The sequence below is a fragment of the Ursus americanus genome, chromosome 1 (genome assembly GCF_024610735.1).
Source record: "Ursus americanus isolate L20-20 chromosome 1, mUrsAme1.1.p, whole genome shotgun sequence".
Classification (NCBI taxonomy): domain Eukaryota; kingdom Metazoa; phylum Chordata; class Mammalia; order Carnivora; family Ursidae; genus Ursus; species Ursus americanus.
The window spans coordinates 94,031,716-94,037,344 of NC_142127.1; the positions used below are offsets into that span (position 1 = coordinate 94,031,716).

General features: G+C 42.5%; 1 non-coding gene across 1 annotated transcript; it reads right to left on the reverse strand.

Annotated features, from left to right (window-relative positions):
* Window positions 1-1,375: 1,375 nt before the first annotated feature.
* TRNAF-GAA (transfer RNA phenylalanine (anticodon GAA)) lies at window positions 1,376-1,448 on the reverse strand. The gene has a single exon. It is a non-coding gene; the product is annotated as a tRNA-Phe (tRNA).
* Window positions 1,449-5,629: the final 4,181 nt, after the last annotated feature.

Genomic DNA, 5,629 nt, shown 5'->3' on the forward strand with positions numbered 1-5,629 from the left:
GTGTTGCTTTGGGATGTCCAGGTTGTCTACAGATGCCATCAACAAGAATGAAAGATTTTTAAAAAGTCAAATAATAGAGGTAACATAGGGATTTCATCCTTAATCTCCCCCAGAAAAGAGACAATGAGGAGGAGTGGGTTCGCCTCTGCAGATTACACCCAGTGATGGGAGTGGGTCGTGGAGGGCACCCCAAAGGAGCACAGGGGCCTCCAAAAATGGTCAAGTCTGCTTCACTATGGGAAATTGCCTCCAAGACCACCACCCAGACAGAAGGGAAGTTTGTTGACAATCTGGGCTCCTTCTTGAAATGTGCCTCACGGGAGCTGCGACGTCGTTGAGCAAGGGGCAAGTGCAGTAATGACTTGGTCCCTTGGCAAAATGCAAGGTCAGGTCACAAATTATCAGCAAGTAGTTGTGATGAGGAAATCTTCTGCGTCACTTTTCTAGACCTTTTCTAGTCACAAACCTAGAACCTGATAGCTGTTGACATTCTTTCCAGGGAAATGTGCACATGAACACGCAAGTTTGCATTCAGTTTCAGAGACTTCAAAGACACCCCTCCACCCCCTGCTGCTTTGTCAACTCAGGGAAGACCTTTGGAATAGAAGCTAAATCCCATTCTGCAAATTAAAGCCCAGTGGGAAAATACCTTTTCACATCGACCACATGCAAGCAAGGGATTGTTCATCAGAATTTAAAAATAATCAGGACGGAAACGATGACCTTATCAAATGGTGGGGTGAAGGTCTTTAGAAATAACTCACATCAATTGCAAGTGATGTGTAAGCCTCACCTCCCCGCCGCCAAAAAAAAGGAAGACGAAGAAATAATTCCTATCTCATAGTTCCTAACCAATAGAAGTAATAATGATGGTCAAAGTAAAACTCATCAGCTGTATACCTACCACATTCCAGGCCTCAGGCACAAACTTTGCTTATTTAATAAGAAGTTACTAAGAATTTTAGGGACCTTTTTTTTTTAAGAGGTTGGGGAATGGAGCAGGGACGGGGGCGGGGAATGGGGCTCGACCTCAGAGATCATGACCTGAGCCAAACCAAGGGTCTGAGGCCCAACTGACCGAGCCACCCATGTACCCCTTAGTGGCCATTGTAAATAAGTTAATACACAGAGCTTAGAAGAAAGCTAGACACTTAGCAAGCACTCTAGGTAAGTCGGCTGTTGCTAGTACAGCCAGGAAGTACAACGGTGCTCGTGGGTTTTTATAAAAAGGCCCCCCAAGATCTCTGATACCACCCCTCCCTGAAAAGCCAGTGATCCGCCCCAGAGATCTGCGTGAGAGCCCAATATTCCCCTAACAGCTTATATTTTGGTTAAGACTGCCAGAAAGTACTTTTAACATAAACATCAAAACCACTGCTGAAACCCGGGATTGAACCAGGGACCTTTAGATCTTCAGACTAACACTCTCCCAACTGAGCTATTTCAGCTCATGCAGGCAGCTCTTCCTGTAGAACTGTAATGCAATAATATTTGTTTTACAACAGTAAAAAAAAAGTAATATTCAGGTTCAGCCGGAGGTAGACATTTAACAAACAGTACAGAGGTGATGAGGCAAAGTCCCTGTTTCTGAGCTTGAAGTAATAAATAATTTCACTTTTCTCAGTTATGTTTTTAACTGCTCTGCAATCTGTGTTTCCCATACAAAAATACATCGTGGGCTCTTCTCGTGTCAAACAAGACATCTTTAGTTGGCATTTCCATCTAATATATGCTTAATTTCTAGAAAAATGGCAGCATGGTCCACTTAAATATTTAATGAAATATCAACCTCCATAAAAGCCATGTTCCCATAGATGCGTAGACATAGCCAGGATTGGAAGTCAGCTGAAGACGACAGCTCCAAGGAGACCACGAAGGGGAGATGGCAGACACAAACAAAGGGAATAGGATGGTTGAAGTAAACTGAAAAGCTGTGGTAGCAGAGGAATGGGTTTCCAAGGACGCCCATGTCCTAACTGACCCCCAGAAAGCATAGTATGTTAGGGTAGCTGGCAAAGGAGAAGCAAGGTGGCCATGGAGTGGAGTTTGCTCGTCAGTTGACATGGACATGAGGAGAGGATCCTGGATTATCCAGGTGGGTCTAAGGTAATCCCCACAGTCCTTCTAAGTGGGACAAAGAGGCCAACCAGGCCGAACCGGAGAAATGGCAGCGTGAGAGGGAGGCCGCCTGGCACGGCTGGATTGGAGGAGGAGAGGGGCCACAAGGAATGGGACAGCCTGGGGACACTGGAGAAAGCAAGCAAGCGGACTCTCCCTGGAGCCTCCAAGGGAAGTCAGCCCCACCGACATCGTGCTTTCAGCCCCTGGATGCTGATTTTGGCCATCTCACCTCCAGAACTGTAAGATGGTAAATCCGTGCTGTATTCAGTCACTACGTCTCTGGTAATTCACTACAACAGCCATCAGAAACTATTGTAAGTTCACAAAAAATGTACTTATTAGTTCCCAAGGAAGGAACAAATTTGAGACTCTTCTCCTCACCACCGCACCAAGGTGTGGAATCAAACTGGCTGAAGACGTCGTGGCTGGTCCCACTGATGGTAGAGATGGGCTGTCAGAGGCCAGAGCTCGTCAGCAAGTGGGGGCTGCTGAGCGGGAGGCTGTTGACTGGGGTGCCCACAAAATTCCTTGGAGAGGAAGCTCCAGTGGGTCTTCGGCAAGCCCCTGGCAGCTGTGCTTTTCTCTTTTTTCCCCCAAGTTTTTACTTAAATTCCAGTTAGTTAACATACAGTATAATATCAGTTTCAGGTGTAGAATTCCGTGATTCATCACTTATATACAGCGCTCGGTGCTCAACACAAGTGCCCTCCCTCACCCCCATCACCGATTCAACCCACCCCCGCCACCTCCCCTTCAGTAACCATCAGTTTGTTCTCTATAGTTGAGTCTGTTTCTTGCTTTGCCTCTCCCCCCCATGTTCATTTGTTTTGTTTCTTAAATTCTACTATGAGTGAAATCATATGGTATTTGTCTTCCTTTGACTGACATATTTCACTTAGCATAATACCCTCTAGTTCCAATCAAGTCATTGCAAATGGCAAGATTTCATTCCCTTTTCTTGCTCAGTAGTACTCCATTGTATATAGATACGCCATCTCTTCTTTATCCATTCATCTGTTCGTGGACATTTGGGCTCATTCTATAATTTGGCTATTGTTGATAAGGCTGCTATAAATATCAGGATGCATGTGTCCCTTCAAATTTGTATTTTGTATGGTTTGGGTAAATACCTAGTAGTATAATTGCTGAATCATTGAGTTGTTCTATTTTTAACTTTCTGGGGAACCTCCATACTGTTTTCCGGAGTGGCTGCCCCAGTTTGCATTCCCACCAACAGTGCAAGAGGGTCCCCTTTCTCTGCATCCTCGCCAACACCTGTTGTTTCCCGTGTTGTTAATTTCAGCCGCTGTGACAGGTGTGAGGTGGTACCTCACTGTGGTTTTGATTCGCATTTCCCTGATGCTGGGTGGGGTTGAGCATCTTTTCATGTGTCTGTTGGCCACTTGTATGTCTTCTTTGGAAAAATGTCTGTTCATGTCTTCTACCCATTTTTTAAACTGGATTATTTTGGTTTTGCTGTGCTTTTCCGTGAAAGAGAAACCCCTTTCCCCATCATGCCTGCGCTGTCTCTCCAGTGCCCTCTATTAGCAAAGCCTAAAATTATGCCACCTGGCAAAGGAGATATTGTTATAGGGGAGCTGCAGTAGTTCCAAGCAGGACAAAGAAGAGTGGAAAGCAATGCATTGATTGAGGCTGGTAGAGTGTACCGACCCTGCTTTTGTAAACAAAACGGTGTATGTGATATATGCACATAGATATTATAATATTTGTTTGCACTTATTATGTATTTACTCTGCAAGCCAGGAACAACACTAAGTATTTTGCATGTATTAACTCACTTGCTTTTTATAACAATCCTCAACTGCAGAAATTATTAATATCACTATTCTATGAATGAAGAAGCTAACACACACGCTATTAAATAACTTGCCCCAGGTCACATGGCTAGTAAGTGGCAGAACAAGAATTATTATGGCTTCATAAGCATAAAAAAAAGAAACAATTCACACAACATATATATATATATATATATATATATATATATATATATATATATATTTAAAAGCCAACTGAATCTAGAATTTTAGAATGTATAGTATTAGAAATTCTGATACCTTAAATGCTTTATTTTATGCCTCCAATGAATTCTACAGTTTGAAGGCAAGTTATCTTTGGTGAATTAAAGTCTCAGATTCTTTTACCCTAAATAATTTAAAAGCCAATAACCTCCATAAATAGGGAAGGTACGGTTGTAACCAAATTTCAGCATTGGTTTGAAATAGATTCTATGTGATTGGAAATAGGAGACTGAATCGAACATCATTTTTCTTAGATACTTAGGTAGAATCAGTATAGCAAGAATCTGGTGACTCGTTTGCCTGGGCCTCCGTTTTCCTCATCTGTAAAATGGAGATGACATCAGTCATGGGCTGAATTGTCCATGCCCCCAAAATTCAGATGTTGAAATCTCGACTCCCAGTACCCCCAACATGTTGCTGTTTTTCGAGAGAATAGCTAAAGAGGCAATTAAGTGAAAATGAGGCTGTGAGGGTGGGATCCCGATCCACTCTGACTGGTACCATTGTAAGAAGAGACACCAGGTACACCTGCAAGAAGGAGCAGCCAAAAGGGCGCAGCCATTGGCAAGCCAAGGAGAGAGGCCCTCAGAGGGAGCCAACCCCTCCTGCACCTTGATCTAGGACTTCCAGCTTCCAGAACTGTGAGAAAATCCATTTCTTTTGCTTAAGGCACCCATTGTGTGCCATTTCATTATGGCGGCCCCCGTAAACTAATGCAATACCCAATGCCCAGAGTAAAGAAGGAGATGAAACAAGGTCATGTATGTCAAAGTACGAGATGACGATCCAGTGGTAATGGTATTGGGAGTAATACAAAGAGGTGAAGCCAAAGACAAAATTCTATTTTTTTTTCAGATTTAGTTTTTAATTTCAAGGATTGACTCTCTGTTAATCCCTTTGTTTTGTGCAGTATATTTTTTATAGAAGGAAAGAAGCACACTTCTGTCCCCAGTGTAAACCTCCTGATTAATATTGCAGGTACTTTGGGGATATAAAACATTTTCCAAAGTGCCAAATTCTTTTGTCAGAAACTGGGGGTCTGGTAATCAGATAATCACCATAGTTACAATTTCTTTCTACAACAGTTTGGTAGAAAAAATACATTTTTTAATACTAGAACATTGCTTCAGGTCCTGACAAGTTATATGGATCATTTCTAAATGTTTCTTTGGAATATAAAACTAAAGGATTTTAAGTCAGGATACCTTCAAGCTGTGGCTACCAGACGTTAGAGTTTGAGAGGCCTAACCCTTTGAATGAAAAATAAAATGACAAACATTTTTTAGCAAACCTCTGAAACAGCTTTTATGAAAATGAAACCAAAACCAAGTCAGAATGAAGGACTAAGGGTATTTAAAACAAACCTTCTTCTCAAGTCTATGACATTTCTCTTGAACAGCTTTGTTCCTTCGGCCTGTTTCCCAGAAGTGGTTTTCCTCAGAATAAGCCACAGTGGTGTTACACTTTTA